General features: G+C 42.2%; 1 protein-coding gene and 1 long non-coding RNA gene across 13 annotated transcripts in view; one reads left to right on the forward strand and one right to left on the reverse strand.

Annotated features, from left to right (window-relative positions):
* LOC309664383 (low-density lipoprotein receptor-related protein 12-like) overlaps positions 1–20359 on the forward strand; it is a 194800-nt gene that overhangs the window by 157130 nt on the left and 17311 nt on the right. For 7 of the 12 annotated variants that reach the window (XM_082469653.1, XM_082469654.1, XM_082469652.1 and 4 more), the window contains 2 exons: positions 7760–7864; positions 8710–8839. The exons of 4 other annotated variants lie outside the window; for them this stretch is intronic. The gene's annotated coding sequence lies outside the window, so the exon portion shown is untranslated. Of the gene's footprint in view, positions 1–5307; positions 6043–7759; positions 7865–8709; positions 8840–20359 lie in introns of those variants that run through there. One more of the 12 variants, XM_082469655.1, reaches the window with a different exon arrangement.
* LOC309664554 lies at positions 3564–13809 on the reverse strand. Its single transcript, XR_014265922.1, has 2 exons — positions 10777–13809; positions 3564–4283 (listed from the first exon to the last, which is right to left on the reverse strand). It is a non-coding gene; the product is annotated as an uncharacterized lncRNA (long non-coding RNA).

Here is a 20359-nt window from a genome sequence, read left to right on the forward strand (position 1 = left end):
TACAGTGTGAACCGTATGACCCTAATCATTTTGGTTTAACAGTATTGCTAACTCAAATTTAAAATGCTGAGAAAAAAGCATCTCTATTTTGTCACTAAAACTACCAAAACAGCTTTAAATACACAATTAGTTTAAAAACAGCTGTGTGATCTTGATATATTTTTTTTAAAGAGCTTTTTGATGTGGACCATTTTTAAAGTCTTTATTGAACTTGTTACAATATTGCTTCTGTTTTATGTTTTGCTTTTCTGGCCCTGAGGCATGTGGGATCTTAGCTCCCTGACCAGGGATTGAACCTGCACCCCCTTCATTGGAAGGCAAAGTCTTAATCACTGGACCACCGGGGAAGTCCCGATCTTGACCTATTTTTAAACATATTTGGCTAAATCCTATTTAGGTTAACACTTCCTCTGAAATCGGAATTGTGACAAACACTGTAAGAGAGCTACTATTTTTTGCATAAATGAGAGCAAAATCTTGTGGTAGTAAGTATGTTTCCCTTACAAACATAGTGTAGGATAAATCTAAATATTCTGATTTGAGAAGAAAATTTTGAATGGAGGAATTTTTCATTCCACTGTTGCAGGATTGTCTACTTCTCCCTAATATTAAAATGGACAGTTAGCCTCTTGAAAGAGGTTAAAAATCCATACGGAATGTCTCAGAAGGGTTTAGTTGCTCAGTGGCTTTCACTCTTCCTCACAAATTATTTAAAAATGGAATTTTTGTTCAAGATGTCTACCATTAGCGTGAAATTTATTTTCCAGTTTTATTGAGACGTAATTGACACATGACATTGTGTAAGTTTAAAGTGTACAACGTAATGATCTGATGTATGTATATATTGTGAAATGATTACCACAATAAGTTTCGTTAACAAACATCACTTCACATTGTTACACATTCTTTTTCTTGTGATGACAAGTGTGAAGTTTGATGCTTACCTGGTTCTCTTCTTTTGGACTTTGGCAAATCTAAGAATTAATCCTACCACACATAGCCTATACTAGTCTACCCAAATCCAACAGTTAGTACAGACATTAACACATTTATCTGTTTGTATGTTTTATTGAGCACAAGATAATAATCTCATTCTCAGAAGCAATGAAATCACCGAAAGAGCCAAATCTTGAGAAAGCCTCGTAGAGTTGCCCTGTTACTAGATAAAGCGCTTGGAATATATAAGTATGTTGTGTCACGCGTCTTCCTGTGACCTGTGATTGTTACTTGAAAGTGTGGAAATGCAGAACAGATCTCCTGTTATTATGAAAGGCCCATCTGTGACAGGTGGAAAGGAGGACGCTATGTTAAGAGCTTGTTCTGTGCAGTTCTCATGGAGGTGACTTGTGTCCTATAGGGAATGTCTCCAGGCTGCATTCCACTCTGGGTTCTTTGCCTCTGGCAGTTCTCCGTGATCACTCCTGTATTGGGGTCCCCCACGCCACTCCCAGGCTCCATGATTCACTGGAAGGACTCATAGGAATCAGCCTAGGGTTATATTCACAGCTGTGATTTATTACAGCAGCAGGACACAAAGTACAGTCAACAAAGGAAAAGGCAAGTGGACCAAAGTCTGGAGGAAACCAGAGGCAAGCTCCCTCGAGTCCTCTGCCAGTGAAACCACAGAGGACACGCTTAAGTCCTCCAGCCATGAGGACAACATGTGTGAAATGTTGCCAACCAGGGGAGCTTAGCCTCAGCCTAGGAGCCCAGGCTTTTATGGGGGATGGTCATGTAGGCACCCTCTCCCTGGTACATATCAAAATCCCAGATTCCAGAAGGAAAGCAAGTGTTCAGCACCAACCACATTGTTTGCATAAACATCTTAGGCAGCAGTGAGCCACTGTTATCAATTCTGGGAGTGGTGAAAGCCCTCCCAAATTTCAGGTGCCTAGACACCAGCAAGCCTTTCTCAGGATGGTGACTCAGGCCTGCGATGTTATCACTGTTATCTCTTTTGGTTCTGATTTTTTTTCTTCCTTTCCTTCAGTCTTTCTTACCTTCAATCTTATATTCTATTATTTTAATAAGATGATCTGATTTAACACCCTTAGTTTCTTACATGAAAATACCAGCATGGTCCTGCGCTAAGGTGGACAGAACACACCAAGTCCTTCTGAAGCTCTGGAGGCTCTGCTCCCGAGGAGGGCACGACTAAGGCCCTTCATTCATTACCTAAGAAATGGTCAGGGCTTCCCTGGTGGCACAGTGGTTGAGAATCTGCCTGCTAATGCAGGGGACACGGGTTCGAGCCCTGGTCTGGGAAGATCCCACATGCCGCGGAGCAACTAGGCCCGTGAGCCACAACTACTGAGCCTGCGCGTCTGGAGCCTGTGCTCCGCAACAAGAGAGGCCGCGATAGTGAGAGGCCCGCGCACCGCGATGAAGAGTGGCCCCCGCTTGCCACAACTAGAGAAAGCCCTCGCACAGAAACGAAGACCCAACACAGCCAAAAATAAGTTAATTAATCAATTTAAAAAAAAAAAAAAAAAAAGAAATGGTCATTCCCTAGTAAGGCGCTTAATCCGTCACATTTCAAAAATAAATGATGCCACATTTCAAAACTAAGGACTCAGGGTAATTTCCCTGAGTCCTTAAGAGCGATGGCTCATAGAGGACCCCTCTGGACTGGCCCTCTCTACAGGAGAGAACAAGGAGCCTGCGCTAGAAAGAATGGAAAGGCCTAGAAATGACCAATTGGCCCTGAAAATTGAGTCAGTGAACAAGTGTCTGTTAGGCACGGACGGTGTGGAATGTGGTTAAGGATGGTCTGAGTTAGCTAGGAGGTACCATCGTGGTCCTTCTCAGACACATACTCTTCCGGGAATTCAACTGGCAGACACAATTAAACTTGAAAACTTCCTGAATTTCCACAATGCCACCGAGTGCCTTCTGCTTGCCAGAACTAGACTGGTCAGTGATGGTCTGAGGAGAAACTTAAACTACTTTGGAAATAAGGCAGACTTAGAGAGTGGTAGCGAACGTGGCACCCACCTAGCATACAAACCTTGTGAGACCCTGAGGGTCATGAGTATAACGGATTGTGGCTGAGCCGTAAGGGACTCACTGATCCAAGTCACTCAGCAAGGCCACCACAGGCCAATCCAGAAGCTAAGAGTATTATTTTCCTCGGGCTGCAGTAACAAAATGCCACATTCAGATGGTTAAACAACAGAAATTTCTTTTCTCACAGTTCTGGTAGCTAGAAGTCCCAGATCGAGGTGTTGGCAGGGTTGGTTTCTTCTGAGGCCTCTCTCCCTGGCTGACAGATGACTGTCTTCTTGCTGTGTCCTCACATGGCCTTTCCTCCGTGTGCACACTTCCCTGGTGCTTCTCTGTGTCCAGATTTCCTCTTCTAGTAAGGACACCAGTCAGATTGGATTAGGACCCACCCTAATGGCCTCCTTTTACCTTAATCACCTCTTTCAAGACCCTTTCTCCAAATACAGTCACATTCTGAGGTACTGGGGGTTAGGGCTTCAACATAACAGTAGGTTAAAGGAATTCCCTACCATTTGAAGTAGTTTAATGTTGAACTAAACACATATTGGGATCACTTTAAGTCAATGGAACTTCTTAATGAGAAATCTTCCTAAATTTTGTACAAATGACCCAATTTGCATATTACTATTTTCAACATATACAGGAGGCCACTGGGTTAGTGCTATTCTCCCAGTAGTCCTGAAACAGTCTAGACTCACAGTTAAATACTTTAATTCCTTTAATTTCATTAATTTATTTAATTCCTTGAAGCTGCTAATAGAATATGCCCACTACCCAGCACTCCTTTGAGGCATTCCTTAATAACACTGACCATACTTCATTTTCTTCTTTTGTGTTACTCTTGAAGTTTAGAAGCCAATTCATTTGTCAGAACTAAATTTGTGCCATGTATCAAATAACATACTTTTATTTGCAGTGTTCTAGTATTGTTTTCTTTTTTTTTTTTTTTTTTTTTTTTTTTTTTTTTTTTTTTTTTTTTTTAAAGTTTTTAATCATTTATTTATTTATTTAGTTTTGGCTGTGTTGGGTCTTTGTTTCTGTGCGAGGGCTTTCTCTAGTTGGCGGCAAGCGGGGGCCACTCTTCATCGCGGTGCGCGGGCCTCTCATTGTCGCGGCCTCTCTTGTTGCGGAGCACAGGCTCCAGACGCGCAGGCTCAGTAGTTGTGGCTCACGGGCCTAGTTGCTCCGTGGCATGTGGGAATCTTCCCAGACCAGGGCTCGAACCCGTATCCCCTGCATTGGCAGGCAGATTCTCAACCACTGCGCCACCAGGGAAGCCCCTCTAGTATTGTTTTCAACAGCCATAGATTGATTTTGAGACAGGCTGGGACCTGGGACCCTTTGCTGGGACCTGGGGCCCTTTGCTGCAGTGTTGCAGTGCTTGCACCTCGACACACCTCTCCTCGAGCAACAAAATAACAAAGAAACTGTATGGGACTAAAAATAACGACGTGCACGCCCAGTTGGGGCAAATTCTGGACAAAAGATACAAAGAGACCAAAAAACCCAACTGCCACTTTTGAAGATCCCAGAGCAAAAGCAGGGTACTGCACGTGCCCCCTGCACACAACACCACCTAAGCGGTGGGCAAACCACCTAAGCCACCCTTCTGGCCCGACCCCTGGACACACCCCTGCCCTCACGCCATATAACAGGGGTCCCCAACCCCCAGGCCGCAGCCTGGTAGGAATCAGGCTGCACAGCAGGAGGTGAGTGGCAGGGGAGCGAGTAAAGCTTCATCTCCTGCTCCCCATCGCTCACATTACTGCCTGAAACATCCCCCCACCCCACCCCCTGCCGGTCCGTGGAAAAATGGTCTTCCATGAAACCGGTCCCTGGTGCCAAAAAGGTTATAAGGTTATAAGCAGCAAGCTCGCCCCCGCTTAGGGAGCACGCAAGCAAAGGAACCTGTTGTTTGTTCTCGCTCCCTGTTGTTTGTTCTCGCTCTGCTGCAGCAGGGGCCCCAATAAAGCCTTGACTGAATTTCTTGTCTGGCCTTTGATCAATTTTTATTGTTTAAGGACGCCAAGAACCCTGGTCGGTAACAATTTCAAAATACGGTCTTGATGTCATTGGAAGTAATTTTTTTCTGACTTTTTCTCTGTTTTCAACATCTTTGCCAGCAAAAGATATGTTCCCAGATGTCTTCTAAAATGTTTTCTTCCTGATCATTTAGAAAGATTGGGAAAGAAAGAGTATTGAGAAACTTGAGCTGTACTTTTGCTGCACAGGAAGGGTGACCTGTGTTCCATCCTAGATTAATAATATTTCAAGCAGGAGGGAAAAAAAAAAGTAAAAGCTTATAACTTTAGCAATGTGTTTGAAAAATACTTGATTTCAACAATGTTTCTATCATGCTTACGTTGCAGCTGTCTAAACAAGACAGATAACAAAAGCATGTCAATTAAAAGCAGCATTTAGGACCCAGTTTCACAGATCTGCATTGGCCCTGGGTTTCGGATGATTTCAGGGCCAGGCGCTGTGAGTTCCTGTGTGGTGTAGTTGTGCTCAGCCATGGGGCAGGTGGGTTCCCTCTTGCTGTAGGAGAAGGTGGTGGGACACACGGAGATGGTTATCTCTTTCTGCTTTTGACTCTCCTGACTTGCTTCCACCAAGAGGCCATAAACCCAAACTGGAAATACTGATTAAGTGCATACTTTTTCCAACACATTGACCACAACTTGAGATTTTCATGGCGGAATATATTACATAAATGTCTGGAAAGCAAATATTTTAAGTGCACTTTAGGTAGATGTTTGCTTACTTTAATCAAGCAGAAGGAGAGATTATTCTTTTACCTTCTGGAACGTGTTGAGGTAAACTTATCTACAGAAGGGAAAACTTTAGAGTTCACCTGGTACAAAGCACCCGCATCCGGATAAACTAAGGTTGTTACCGAGTCCAAGCTTGCTGTGCTTGCCGCACGACAGGCCAATAAATCAGAGATGACGCATTGAGGGAAAGAATACGACTTTATTCGGAAAGCCAGCAGACCGAGAAGACGGCGGACTAAAGTCTCAAAATAACCATCTTATCGGGGTTTGGATGCCAGTTTGTTTTATAGCACAGAGATGGGGAGGAGATGAGGAGGTAAAGTAAAAGGGCCATAAGTTTTGCGAATATCCCCTGGAATGGCCAGCCTCAGGGAGGGGATGTGTTAATTTCTTTTTAATTGCAGCCATCCACAGGTGGACAGAGTCTGTATGTTTCCCTGAACAAAGGCACTTTGGTTTAACATTCAGGCAGAGGAACAGGGTTCCCCGAGGCAGGCCATTATGTACAGACAGTATCCTTTTAGTGAACAAAAGCAGCGGAAGGCAAAGGTTAAAGTCAAAGAAACAGATGCAACGTGTAGTCAGATTTGGTTCTTCCCTGTAACAAGGTCTCAAAGAGTGAGTGACTCCCTCCAGGTCACATATACTAATAATATATATAATAATAAAAATTATTCTGGTAGAGAAAAGAATGCAGAACTCTAGCCACTCTAACTCCTTAGTTAAAAAATGAGATTTATTTGCAGGATAAGAATGATGCTGCTATTAAAAATAATAATAGCAATAGCAAGTTTGAAAACTTTCACGTGGACCTATTCAGGTGCTTCATTGGCATTTAAGGCCTTCTAAGTATCTGTACTAGCCTCCTTCAGGTCAGCCTGTGTTGCTGGGAAACTTCTTTTCTCACTACTCTCTGGACAAAACTCTGGGTCTAGTTGCCATTATTCCGTGGAGTGTTTTTAGATCCCACCCGTTGTTAAACACACACACTTTTGTTATTAATACAAGAACAGATTTTTCAGAGTTTTTTCTTTGTCTTTTATTGTTAAAATTTTTTTAATTGAGGTATAATTGAGGTAACATTACATTGGTCGCAGGTGTACAATGTCATGATTTGATGTTTGTATATGTTGCAGAGTGATCACCACAATAAGTCCACTTAACATCCACCACCTCACATAGTTACAGCACTTTTTTTCTTGTGATGAGAATTTTGAAGAGCCACTCTTCTAGCTACCTTTAAATATGCAATACAGTATTATTAACGTACATAGTCACCATGCTGTGAAAGTTCCATCCCCATGACTTACTCATTTGATAACTGGAAGTTTGTACCTTTTAACCTCCCTCACCCATTTGGCTCACTCATCCCCTGCCTCAGGCAGCCACCAGTCTGTTCTCTATCTGTGAGCTTGACATTTTTTTGTTTGTTTTTTAAGGTCCCATATATGTGAGATTATATGGTATTTATCTTTTTCTGTCTGGCTTATTTCACTTAGCATAGTGCCGTAAAGGTCCATCCATGATGTTGCAAACAGCAAGATTTCATTCTTTTTTATGACTGAATAATCAAAAACAGATTTTTTATTGGTTCTTTAGTAGATGCCAGCTTCTGATATCAGCTTTTAGGTGAAATTATTGTTAATCTTTTTATGTGTGATTTTATGAGTCAGAGTTCAGAAGACCATTTGGATTTGCTATTGTAGGCAGATGTTGAAAATTCAGTTTTTTAATAGAATCTTGTACTGTTTTGTAGATTTTACTTTTTGGATTTGATTCTCAAAAAGAAATCTTAACCTGTAAAATGTTTCTTACTTCCTTTTCTTACCAGGAAGAGATATTAGGAATCATCTAGGAAACAAATGTAGCAGTTTTATGCAATTTAAGCAATAAAAATGAGTTTCAAAATCCTCCTTTACTACCAGTAAAGCTTGAATTTTGTACTTAAATATAATATTTTCCCCCTTCCCCTTTTACCCAAGATTTACCCGCCTATTAATGTGCTGCCCTCGTTGTCTCGGTGAATGAAGTCTGCTACTGGAGAAGGTATGACCAGAAAGGATCACGCCGATGTATCTAACCAGCTGGTACGTATGTTTTCTCCAGGATTGTGTTTAAAGAAATGAATACTTTCTCAGTTCATGCTGCTGTCTTATACCTCTTGTCTTTCTTCCATATCACTTTTCTTCTCCCCCCATCAAAGTAGAATTTTAATATAGAATATATAATATAGAATACTGGAATACAGAAACATTCATTAGAGCCAAACAGTCTTTTTCATAAGGATAACTGCTCATGACAAAGATTAAAGATCACATGCTTGAAACCCACCTCTAATGCTGTATGAGGTAGTTTTTAAATAAAAAAGGCATAAGACGATTAAGTTTTTATTAGTAACCTTTATCATAGAGTATTTCTGAAAGACTATTCTAACTAATTTTTTGTTTAACATATTAGGCAATCACCAGAACGCTAAGAGATACAGCTGTGTATATTCTATGAAATCCTTGGTTTCTATAGTCCTGAGATTGTATACCAAGCATAATTAAAGAAAAATACATTTGACCTTAAAGTAGAAATGATAAATAAACCTACTGATAACCCAGATATTTTTTTTTTGAATAGAATTTAGAGATGGATTTCTCCTATTGCGTAAGTTGTGATTTTTAAATGCTCTACAAAATGGAAGCTCATTGATATATTGAGGGAGTGTATTTTTTGTAGAGTGTTAGTAATGTCTATGTATTGCATGCCTGAAGACTCCTTCCTTAGTGAGACTGCTGTATAATAAAGTCTTTCCAATACTTGCATATGTGAATTATGTTTGGAAATAATGTGAAATACTGTGAAGATAGCTACAGCAATACACTTATAATGCCCAGAGTACCGTTACCATTTATAAAGGTTCATGTAAACCTTTTTTTCTCTTTAGTATGCATGCTATGCTATTGGTAAGGATGTGCAGGCCGTGAAAGCCGTAGTTGGAGAAGAGGCTCTTACCTCAGATGATGTGCTTTACTTGGAATTTCTGCAGAAGTTTGAGAGGAACTTCATTGCTCAGGGTAAGATTACTATTTTCCTATGAATAGAAACAGCATCATATGTAGTTTTGAGGACTTCTTTCCTAGTCTGAGAGAATTTACATTGGTCTCCATACAATTTTCCTTCTGATTAGAGAAGAGGTTCTTCCAGCCGCCTGCCATGTCTTCGTTCTTAGCCCTCTGGTTCCTTCCCCTCTACCTTCAATTTCTTTATCCATTTATTTAGCTCCTGTCTTATTTTTTATCTTCCTTACAACCGGCCTTCTGCTCTCCTACCTCCATTGCCACTTCTCCTCGCTCTTAACCTCTCTGCAATGCTCTCCTCTGGCTTTGGGGGTTTTGGACTTTCCCAGTCCCTCTGTTTTCATCCTCCTGATTTCTTATCTTCCTGCTTCTTAATTGTTAATGTTCCCAAAGGCTTAATTACCTGTTCTTTCTGTGCTTTTTTCCCCTATGCTGATGACTAACTTGCTATGTATGAGCCTTGACCCTCTTTCTGAAGCTCTAATCCCACATCTCCAGCTAGGAAGCCTGTGTTTATGCCACCATCCTCTCTGGCTCAGCGTGGTGAGAACCAAAGTCTTTTCCCAACTGACCACCTGCCTAGCAATTCCCTTTTCAATTTCTGTTTACCTCTGGCATGACCATTACCCTAGTTAGCCCAAGCTCAGGAATTGGGCATTCTTAACCCTCTTCATTTATTCTCCAGTCATCAAATATTTGCTAATTTGCATTGTTCTCCTTTGAAACATCTTATCCTGTTCTCTTTTCATTCCTATTAAAAAAACTTAGGCCAGTGTTTCTCAAAGTTGAATATGCTTTTGAATCTACCAGGGATCTTGTTGAAGTGCAGATTGTGATTCGGTAGGTGTGGGTGCGGCCAGAGAGCCTGTATTTTGACAAGTTCCTGGGCGATGTTGAAGCTGCTGACCTCTGACCACTCTTTGTGTCCCAAGACCTAGTCCAGACCTTTGTCCCATCATCCTTGGCCGTTAGTGCCAGCATCTTCACCAGTCTCCCTGACTCTCTATGTGCCATTGCCGGGGTAAATTTAGTATTCATTTTATTGATTATCCTTCTGTTAAAAAGTCTATAATGGTTTTTATTACATAGCATGTGTAGGACTTTCAAGCTGTTTTGTTTGGTCTCTTCCCTGCCACCCCTGCTAATGCTGGTAAACTCTATTTTTGACCTCAGTGATACTTACAAACGATGTGTTTATTTTGGAATAATGCATCAGCTGCACCCTTAGGATTTGTGCACTTTTCTATTTGTGTGATACATTTTTTAAGTAACATTAAAATCCCCAGAACATATGATTGTTGGGTTTTCTAAAAAAAAAAAAAAATTTATGCAGAACCTTAATATCTTAAAAAAATAAAAATTATTCTGGTAGAGAAAAGAATGCAGAACTCTAGCCACTCTAACTCCTTAGTTAAAAAATGAGATTTATTTGCAGGATAAGAATGATGCTGCTATTAAAAATAATAATAGCAATAGCAAGTTTGAAAACTTTCACGTGGACCTATTCAGGTGCTTCATTGGCATTTAAGGCCTTCTAAGTATCTGTACTAGCCTCCTTCAGGTCAGCCTGTGTTGCTGGGAAACTGCTTTTCTCACTACTCTCTGGACAAAACTCTGGGTCTAGTTACCATTATTCCGTGGAGTGTTTTTAGATCCCACCCGTTGTTAAACACACACACGCACGCACGCACGCGCCCAACGTCTCGCCTGCGGGCTTTCTCGCTTTTCTCTGATTCCCAGGGGTACTTACTGTCTAGACCCTCATTTCCACATTTGGTCACATCCAGTCCTGGGAGACCTGACTGCTTTGTGTTTCTTTTTTATACTTCATGCTCACAGTGCTAGACCCATAACAATAAATTTTGAATAACCCTGATAAGTTGGAAGTACTTGGCCTTTATTCATCTAATCTCAATTTTTTGTAAGGTCCTTACGAAAACCGCACTGTCTAGGAGACTTTGGACATTGGCTGGCAACTGCTCCGAATCTTCCCCAAAGAAATGCTGAAGAGAATCCCTCAGAGCACCTTGAGCGAATTCTACCCTCGAGACTCTGCAAAGCATTAGGGGCTACTTCATCGCTGGCTCGATGCTCTTGTGAAATACTGGTTCTGTTTTCTTTATTCCTTTTGCACTCCCCCATCCCCACCTTTGTGTTGGAGTTTACTGTGTTACCCTGTAATTAAAAACAAAGAATAGGTAACATATTGTGCCAGTGTTGCAATGTTTTAAACTGCTAACAGACTTTAAAATATCCCCTGTTCCGAAAGCCTGGAACTGCAGTGCTTTGTTTAAAGTAGCTGAGGGTTGGAGGTGAGGTTTTCTTACTGATGTGTGTATTTGTACGTAGTGGTGTAGTTAGCTGCCTAGTGTCCTCATTATGTGGGTCTCTCAGACCTTCCCTGTCCACCCCCTCCAGAGTATCACTATCTGAAGTGACAATGCTTTGATCTCCAAACTAGGGACAAGATAGGGTCTGAAAGACGCTTCCTCTCCGAGCCGAGACGCTTTCCTGAGCGCTTGTTTTTAGACTTTGGTGTGCCTCTGGGTCTGCTCTAAGCAGATGGCTTTTCCTGTCCACCTGCTGTTTCCTATTTAATGAATAGGTTAGAAAAGGAGTTTCCTTTTCCTCTTTGGTGCGGATAAGTTTCAACTCCTGTGTCTTACTCTTCTCCCTCCCTCTGAGTAACACAGAATCATGCAGCTTTTGCCCAACTGGCATTGATCTGATAGTAGTGAGATGCCCTGTCTTGATGATCCCTTACTGGGTTTCCATGCAGAGGAATCATAATGAAAATAATTAATAGAATTCTTGGTTGGAAAGAGTTGGGATACAATTTTTTAAGAAAGAAAAAACCTATATCGGTTCTACATTCGGACATGCTAACAGTGGTTTTAAGTTTCTGAAGTGTTGACCGGATGCTAAAGGCAAGGTGGGGAAGAGAAAGCTCTTCTGTGTATGGAATCTTTTATATATATATATAATCTATGGATATTTTAAACTCTGTTAGATAGCAGCCTTTGGAAAATCCCCTATTTGGTCCTGCTTTCTGACCTATCTGCCTTTTCAGGGTAATCTTGTGGCACAAGTGATAGCATTTAAAAGCTTTAGTCTTTTAATTCCTCCTCCTTCCTGCTGCGCGCCCTGAGCTGTCTTCTGTGCACTTCTGACATGTCTACTGTTTGGTCTCTCTGTGTTCTTTGTTACTTGGGTGCAGTAGCAACTTCTCTGTGCATTCCATCTTTCTTTCAAGTTGTGTAAAGTTCTTCACTTTTTTTCTCTGAGGGTGTAGGGGGTGGGGGGAGTCAGCATGATTATATTTTAATGTAGAAAATGTGACCTGGATATAAAATGAAAATAAATATTAAATTAAATGGAAGTTACCTAAAGTGACTCTGTATCTTCTAATCAGAAAAGCAATAGCAACAAGCAGATATATAATAATGCACCTCTCTTTGATTGACAGTTTTGAACATCATAACCAGTATTGTGAACCAGCCCCTTGATTCACAATATTATGAACCATGTCCCCTTTACAGGGACATGGCCCATGTTCTGTACCCTCTGCCTTTTAGGCTGCCCTTTCAAGCTCTTTTCAGTAATACCTCTTCCAACATATTGTAGTTTGATCCAAGGTTGAGAGTTGCTAGGGTGTGGGGTTGTTTGTTTGTTTATTTGTTTGTTTTGCAGATCATTAGTGACTGTAAGTTCTCTGAAACTTGAAGTTTTGATTCAGGGTCCACTTAGCATTTTCGAGAGTTACTAAGGTGTTTTATAGCATTCTTTGTTTCAGACATTTTCAGGACCTCTAGAGCCTGTCTGCCATGAATGAAAGAGGGTAATAAATAGAACATGAAATACATACTGAAGCGAGCCAAAACTTGCTTCAAATAAAATCTGAAATAGATGGTCCAGTATATAAAGGAAACATACTTGTTAAAGCACAGGGATGTGGCATCACGGTGGTCTCCCATTTCTTTCCCCTCTTCAACTCAGAGTGACATTTAGGAGATGTAGAGGAAGAGGCTCAGTCATAGCAAGAGTAGGTAGACCTGTGTTCTGCTTCTGGTGCTGCCACTAACTGTATGGTCTTGCTTAGTCATTTAACAGATTTGTGTTCCTTTTAGGGTTATTATAAGGACTAGAGATTTTGCTTTTTATATCGCTTTTTAACTTATGTAAAAAAAAACAGTTTGTTGTATTGGCATGTGTCTATTTCTGTATTCTCTATCCTATTCATTGAACCATGTATCTATCCTTCCACCAATACCACACTGTCTTACTTATAGCTTTACAGTAGGTCTTAATATCCTCTAACTATATTCTGCTTTCTCAAAATTGTTTTACTTATTCTGGTTCCTTTGCCTTTACCTTTTGTTCATACATTTTAGAATAAGCTTGTCCATGTTGACAAAAAAATTCTGTTGGAAGTTGACCTTTTATTATGTTGAGTCTTCCAATCCATGAATGCGATATGTCTCTCCATTGATTTAGGTCTTGTTTGGTTGTATCATACAGATCCTCTATTAAAATATTTATAATCAAATATTTCATGTTTTGGAAGCATTGTGTATAGCATTGTGTTGTTTTTTTTTTTTAAATTTTTCTTTTTTTCTTTTTGTCTGTGTTGGGTCTTCGTTTCTGTGCGAGGGCTTTCTCTAGTTGTGGCGAGTGGGGGCCATTCTTCATCGCGGTGCGCGGGCCTCTCACTGTCGCGGCCTCTCTTGTTGCAGAGCACAGGCTCCAGACGCACAGGCTCAGTAGTTGTGGCTCACGGGCCTAGTCGCTCCACGGCATGTGGGATCTTCCCAGACCAGGGCTCAAACCCGTGTCCCCTGCATTGGCAGGCAGATTCTCAACCACTGCGCCACCAGGGAAGCCCCGGCATTGTGTTTTTAGTTTTGGTTTCCAGTTGTTCATTGTTAATATTTGGAAATATGACTAATGTTTTTGTGTTGATCTTGTATCCTGAGCCTTTGTTAAAGTAATTGCCACTTATTAATTGCTTCTTAGAGATTTCCTGGGATTTTCTATGCAGACAGTCATGCTATCCATGTGTATGGACAGTAATATTTCTTCCTTTCTAATCTGTGTGTCTTTCTTTCTTTTTCTTGCCATGCTGCACTGGCTAGTACCTACAGTACTAAGTTGAAAAGGAGAGATGAAAGAGGACATTCTGGCCTTCTTTTGAATTTAGGAGGAAAACATTCATTCTCTCACCATTAAGTATGATGTTCACTGTCGGTTTTTTGTAGATATTCTTTACTGGGTTGAAGTAGAGCCCTTCTATTCCTGAGAGTTTCTGACATGAATGTGTGTTGAAGTTCATCAAATGCTTTTTCTTCATTAATTGATGTGGCCATGTAGAGTTTCTTCTTCAGTCTATTAATATGGCAAATTACGCTGATGATTTTTGAATAGTAAACCAAGCTTGTGTTCTGAGAATAGACTCCAGTTGATCAGAGTGTATTGTTATTTGCTTCCTTCTTCATGTGTTGATTTTATTGTGCAATTTTTTTCCCGTTTCCATGTGTGAAAGCTTAGATTATTGATCTGAGACCTTCCCTCTTTTCTATTATAAGCATTTAGTGCCATTCGTTTCCCTCTTAATAATGTTTTCTCTGGATCCTTCCACATTTTATGTGTTGTATTTTCATTTTCACTCAGTTCTATTTATCTTAAAAATTTTCCTTGAAATTCCTCTTTAACCATGGATTATTTAGAAGTGTGCATCTTAATTTCCAAATGTTTGGAGGCATTCTACTTCTCGTTCTCATTTTTATACAATTTAAAGCTTAGACTGTGGACACAGTGGAATAAAATGCGATTATGTTTGTTTAGTTATTTTATAGAGGTTCTTCAAATATCACTGGAGTGAAGTTTTCAAATATTAGTTTTACATAGTAGTTCTCAGTCTTTTGCACTTGTAACCATGAGAGAGTTCCCTAAAAATATGTAACCCTGGCTGCTGGAGCCATGTTTATCAGGGGCAGTTCACAGTCACAGGAATAGTGGGGAGTTTGTGGGTCCCCACTGCACACTTTGTTCTGGGCCAGCACACAGGGATCTAGTAGGGATCCAGGGTCCAGGAGAGGTACCCAAACTTTGGGCTCTGGTGTTTATATTGCAGAATCAGGGAAGCCCAGGTCCCGTGTGGGCAGGAACTAGGACCAGCACTGGGACACACAGGACCCAGGTCCAGTCCCTCTCCATGGAACGAGCAGTCAGGCTGAGGGAGGCCCAGCCTCTCTGCTGCTGGTCAGGGCTGAGCCAAGCTGCGGTTGCAGCTGTATTGCTCAGTAGGCCCATGGCTGAGTCACCAGCTATGACAGCCGTAAACCCTGGCTATGGGTAGTGTCCATGAAGTCTTGAGGAAGGCCGGCCTTCCTCCATGCAGGGAGGCAGTCTTGAACAAGTTAGCCCTGTCCTGTCACTACTTCAACAACCAAAATTTTCATTACTCCCTCTTGCTCCCCAACCCCACTCAGATAAAAGCATAGTTTCTCATGGGGTGGCCAACCTTTTATTTTTCAAACATTATCAACATCATTTCATACAAGAAAGGACATTCGAACCCCAATTAACTAAGAAGCATATATTGCAGAATAAGCTCGTTTGCCCTAAAACAAGACCCTTAGCTATTTCTATGGACCATCCTTGATTTCTCCATTATGCTGCTGAGTAGTGCAAAGTTGGTGCTCAAGAACTCCTTGGATGATGGTGTGCTATCAATAGCTGCTGTGAACGCAAGCAGCTGGCACCCTCGGTGGCTATATGGGCAGAGGAGTTGAGGAGACAGTAGGTGATGGCTCTGTGCTGTCAGTGAGGGCTGTCCTCTGCCCGCACCCCTTTTAATCCCTTTGTATCCCTACCACCTGAGGAATGAAGGCAGTGATGAGTTATTGGCAGAATTGCCCTGTCTGATAAGAGAGTCACCTGCAAGCCAGAGGGCCCAAATCCTCCCTGGAACACATCACTCCCTACCCACCACTTAACAATTCCCTTCAAACAAAGGTGCAAATTTGTAATAGCTGTACCGTTAAGATATGCCGTCTGTGATTCGGACAACTGTGACTCCTTGCCCTGTTCTTGGAGGAACATGACATCTTGTAGGGAGAACCCAGGCCAGGTGGCCAAAGTCTCTGTCAAGTCTGTTTCTTCAGCCAATACTTTGATTCAAGTTGAGGGTGGTGGAGATGAGTGGGCCTTCACCATGAGAGCCTTTCCCTGGTATCACTGGCCAAGGTTCCCTTTGGTGAACATTACATACAAAAGCTTGACCAGCACATGCCTCGCTCTCAGACGAGCCGTGGCCATGCTGCTCCTGGGATTAGGCACCTCCTTTGCACACCCTGTGGATGGTGCTCATTTCCTTGATTCTGTGAATGGGGCATTTGTTAAACTATTATTTCTTGAGACCTGTAAACTATTATTTCTTGATGTCTGTGCAAGTTTCAATTCTGCAATTTCTATTTCCTTCTTCTTACGGATTGAAAAACACTAGTGAAATTCCTCATCTTACAATCTCTGCTCCTTAACATTAACCGTAGTCTTCTTAAACTCCTTGGTCTTGTTCTCTCAAAGGCTCCCTGGGGCTTGATTCCAGTGGGCTGGTGAGGTGGACACCACTGAGCTTGACAACATGCCATACTCCACCCAAGCCTGGAGATCTCCGGTGTCTGGGGGAAAAGGCAGGGGCCATGAGACAGGAGACAAGAATGGAGGTAAATTCAGGGGTAAAGCCCAGGGAAGAGTCCATATGTCAGTTGCAGGTCAGCTATGTGCCCTGTGTCCGAGAAGACACCCCTCAGTGTGGGATGACCAGCTGCTCTCAGAGAGAGCGAGGCTCCTGGCCCCGGCTTCTCATGTGATACTGGGGCAGATCCTATGCACAGAGGCTGTGGCCTGCAGGGGGCGTGTATCAGCACCTCTGCAGGGTCGAGGGGCCAAAGGGGGCCATGAGCAACCTCTCCCAGGAGAAGTCACCTGCCCTGGGGCTGGGGCATCAGTCCCTCAGACCCACACCATCTACCTTTCTACCTGGGTTCCAAGCCCAGCAAGGCACAATCCTGACTTCCCCAGTGTAGGATTTCCCCAGTGTGTGACAAGCCAGGCTGTGGCCACCTACCCCGAGGGTATAGTTCAGCAGGGCAAAGCCCGTCACTGCCCCCTGGTGAGGCAACTACAACAGAAAGGTGAGCTTTTGAGAGCAAGGGTCAGGAGTCAGGGAGGAGAGGCAGAAACCCAAGAAAGGACCCATCGCCTGAGCCCACATCCTTGTCCACCTCTGTAGGGTCAGTCAGCCTCCAGTGTCTGCTCTGAGATCACAAGACCCCACAGTACTGGCCATCACAACCACCTGCCTCCGAACAAAACAAGAGGGCACAGGAGCAGGAGGCCCGTATGATAAGTGTGGTCCGTTGAGGAGGTGCTCCCTGGGCCAAGTGACAAGACATGGCTTCTCAGGGCACAGCTGCCCCCAGACTCAGCATAAATGTCTGGGCTGTGAGCCCATTGATTCTGGGAAGGGCACCAGCACAAGGTGAACAGATGCTCCATCCTTTGCGTCAGGCAAGCCAGGAGCCAAGCACTGACAAGCAGCCTGCGTTACACCCTCATGTTTCACAGGGCAGTAGCCTCGGGGCGGGGGTGATGGGGCCTGCCCTGAGGTCACAGCAGAGAAGGTTTGCTGCTGGAGGGCCACACACAGGACAGCTGTATAGAATGTGATCAAAGGCTCTCTGGTGCTTCATGCCATTCAAAACCAGGGGCTCTTAAACAGCCCGAGGGTAAGATACCGCCAAATCCTTGCTGAAATTTCTGAGCCCATCCTCAGATCCCAAATTTTGCCCAGATTGCCAAAAGTTTCATGGACTTCTGGTCAAGGACCCGATTCATCTGGACTGCTCAGTGCACAGCAAGATTGCCAGGACGGGGCCTAGGGATCTTGCCCACACAACCGTCCCTGACATTTGCTCCTGGAGAACCACCTGCCCAGCTACCGACATCTCCTCCTTCCCTCTCATCAGGCTAAATGCAAGTGGGAGAAAGGCAACACAAAAGGAGGCAAAAGTGGAAACATAAACCCGCCAGTGCTGTCTCCCCCAGCCAAGACTAAGAGTCCATGAGTCTACCCACTGCACTCACCTGAAAGCCCCCACATATCACCAGGAGCACAGAGAGCACACAGGCCATCAGATACACCTGACCTCAATTTCCTCCTGAGAGAGCACTCAGGGGCCTCCCTGGGATTTGGAGGTGTCAACAATTCACTGCATTGTGGCTTATGCCACGGAGCAATTTTGAACAAGGATTATAGTACCAGTAAACTTTAAGCACTGCTTTAAGTCCAATCACTTTATGTTTAAAGAGAGAGGAATTGGGGCTCAACCACCAGAGGGCAGACAGCAGAAGCAAGAAAAACTACAATCCTGCAGCCTGTGGACCAAAAACCACAGTTACAGAAAGATAGACAAGTTGAAAAGGCAGAGGGCTATGTACCAGATGAAGGAACAAGAAAAAACCCCAGAAAAACAACTAAATGAAGTGGAGATAGGCAACCTTCCAGAAAAAGAATTCAGAATAATGAGAGTGAAGATGATCCAGGACCTCGGAATAAGAATGGAGGCAAAGATTGAGAAGATGCAAGAAATGATTAACAAAGACCTAGAAGAATTAAAGAACAAACAGAGATGACCAATACAATAACTGAAATGAAAACTACACTAGAAGGAATCAATAGCAGAATAACTGAGGCAGAAGAACGGATAAGTGACCTGGAAGACAGAATGGTGGAATTCACTGCTGCGGAACAGAATAAAGAAAAAAGAATGAAAAGAAATGAAGACAGCCTAAGAGTCCTCTGGGACAACATTAAACGCAACAACATTCGCATTATAGGGGTCCCAGAAGGAGAAGAGAGAGAGAAAGGACCAGAGAAAATATTTGAAGAGATTATAGTCGAAAACTTCCCTAACATGGGAAAGGAAATAGCCACCCAAGTCCAGGAAGCGCAGAGAGTCCCATACAGGATAAACCCAAGGAGAAACACGCCGAGACACATAGTAATCAAAGTGGCAAAAATTAAAGACAAAGAAAAATTATTGAAAGCAGCAAGGGAAAAACGACAAATAACCTACAAGGGAACTCCCATAAGGTTAACAGCTGATTTCTCAGCAGAAACTCTACAAGCCAGAAGGGAGTGGCATGATATACTTAAAGTGATGAAAGGGAAGAACCTACAACCAAGATTACTCTACCCGGCAAGGGTCTCACTTAGATTTGATGGAGAAATCAAAAGCTTTACAGACAAGCAAAAGCTACGAGAATTCAGCACCACCAAACCAGCTCTACAACAAATGCTAAAGGAACTTCTCTAAGTGGGAAGCACAAGAGAAGAAAAGGACCTACAAAAACAAACCCAAAACAATTAAGAAAATGGTCATAGGAACATACATATCGATAATTACCTTAAACGTGAATGGATTAAATGCCCCAACCAAAAGACATAGACTGGCTGAATGGATACAAAAACAAGACCCATATATATGCTGTCTACAAGAGACCCGCTTTAGACCTAGGGACACATACAGACTGAAAGTGAGGGGATGGAAAAAGATATTCCATGCAAATGGAAATCAAAAGAAAGCTGGAGTAGCTATACTCATATCAGATAAAATAGACTTTAAAATAAAGAATGTTACAAGAGACAAGGAAGGACACTACATAATGATCAAGGGATCAATCCACGAAGAAGATATAAAAATTATAAATATATATGCACCCAACATAGGAACACCTCAATACATAAGGCAACTGCTAACAGCTATAAAAGAGGAAATCGACAGTAACACAATAATAGTGGGGGACTTTAACACCTCACTTACACCAATGGACAGATCATCCAAAATGAAAATGAATAAGGAAACAGAAGCTTTAAATGACAGAATAGACCAGTTAGATTTAATTGATATATATAGGACATTCCATCCAAAAACAGCAGATTACACGTTCCTCTCAAGTGCGCACCGAACATTCTCCAGGATAGATCACATCTTGGGTCACAAATCAAGCCTCAGTAAATTTAAGAAAATTGAAATCATATCAAGCATCTTTTCGGATCACAACGCTATGAGATTAGAAATGAATTACAGGGAAAAAAACGTAAAAGAGACAAACACATGGAGGCTAAACAATACGTTACTAAATAACCAAGAGATTACTGAAGAAATCAGAGAGGAAATCAAAAAATACCTAGAGACAAATAACAATGAAAACACGATGACCCAAAACCTATGGGATGCAGCAAAAGCAGTTCTAAGAGGGAAGTTTATAGCTATACAAGCCTATCTCAAGAAACAAGAAAAATCTCAAGTAAACAATCTAACCTTACACCTAAGGAAACTAGAGAAAGAAGAACAAACAAAACCCAAAGTTAGCAGAAGGAAAGAAATCATAAAGATCAGAGCAGAAATAAATGAAATAGAAACAAAGAAAACAATAGCAAAGATCAATAAA

Source organism: Balaenoptera physalus (genome assembly GCF_965194825.1).
Source record: "Balaenoptera physalus genome assembly, chromosome: 7".
In the NCBI taxonomy this organism is placed as follows: domain Eukaryota; kingdom Metazoa; phylum Chordata; class Mammalia; order Artiodactyla; family Balaenopteridae; genus Balaenoptera; species Balaenoptera physalus.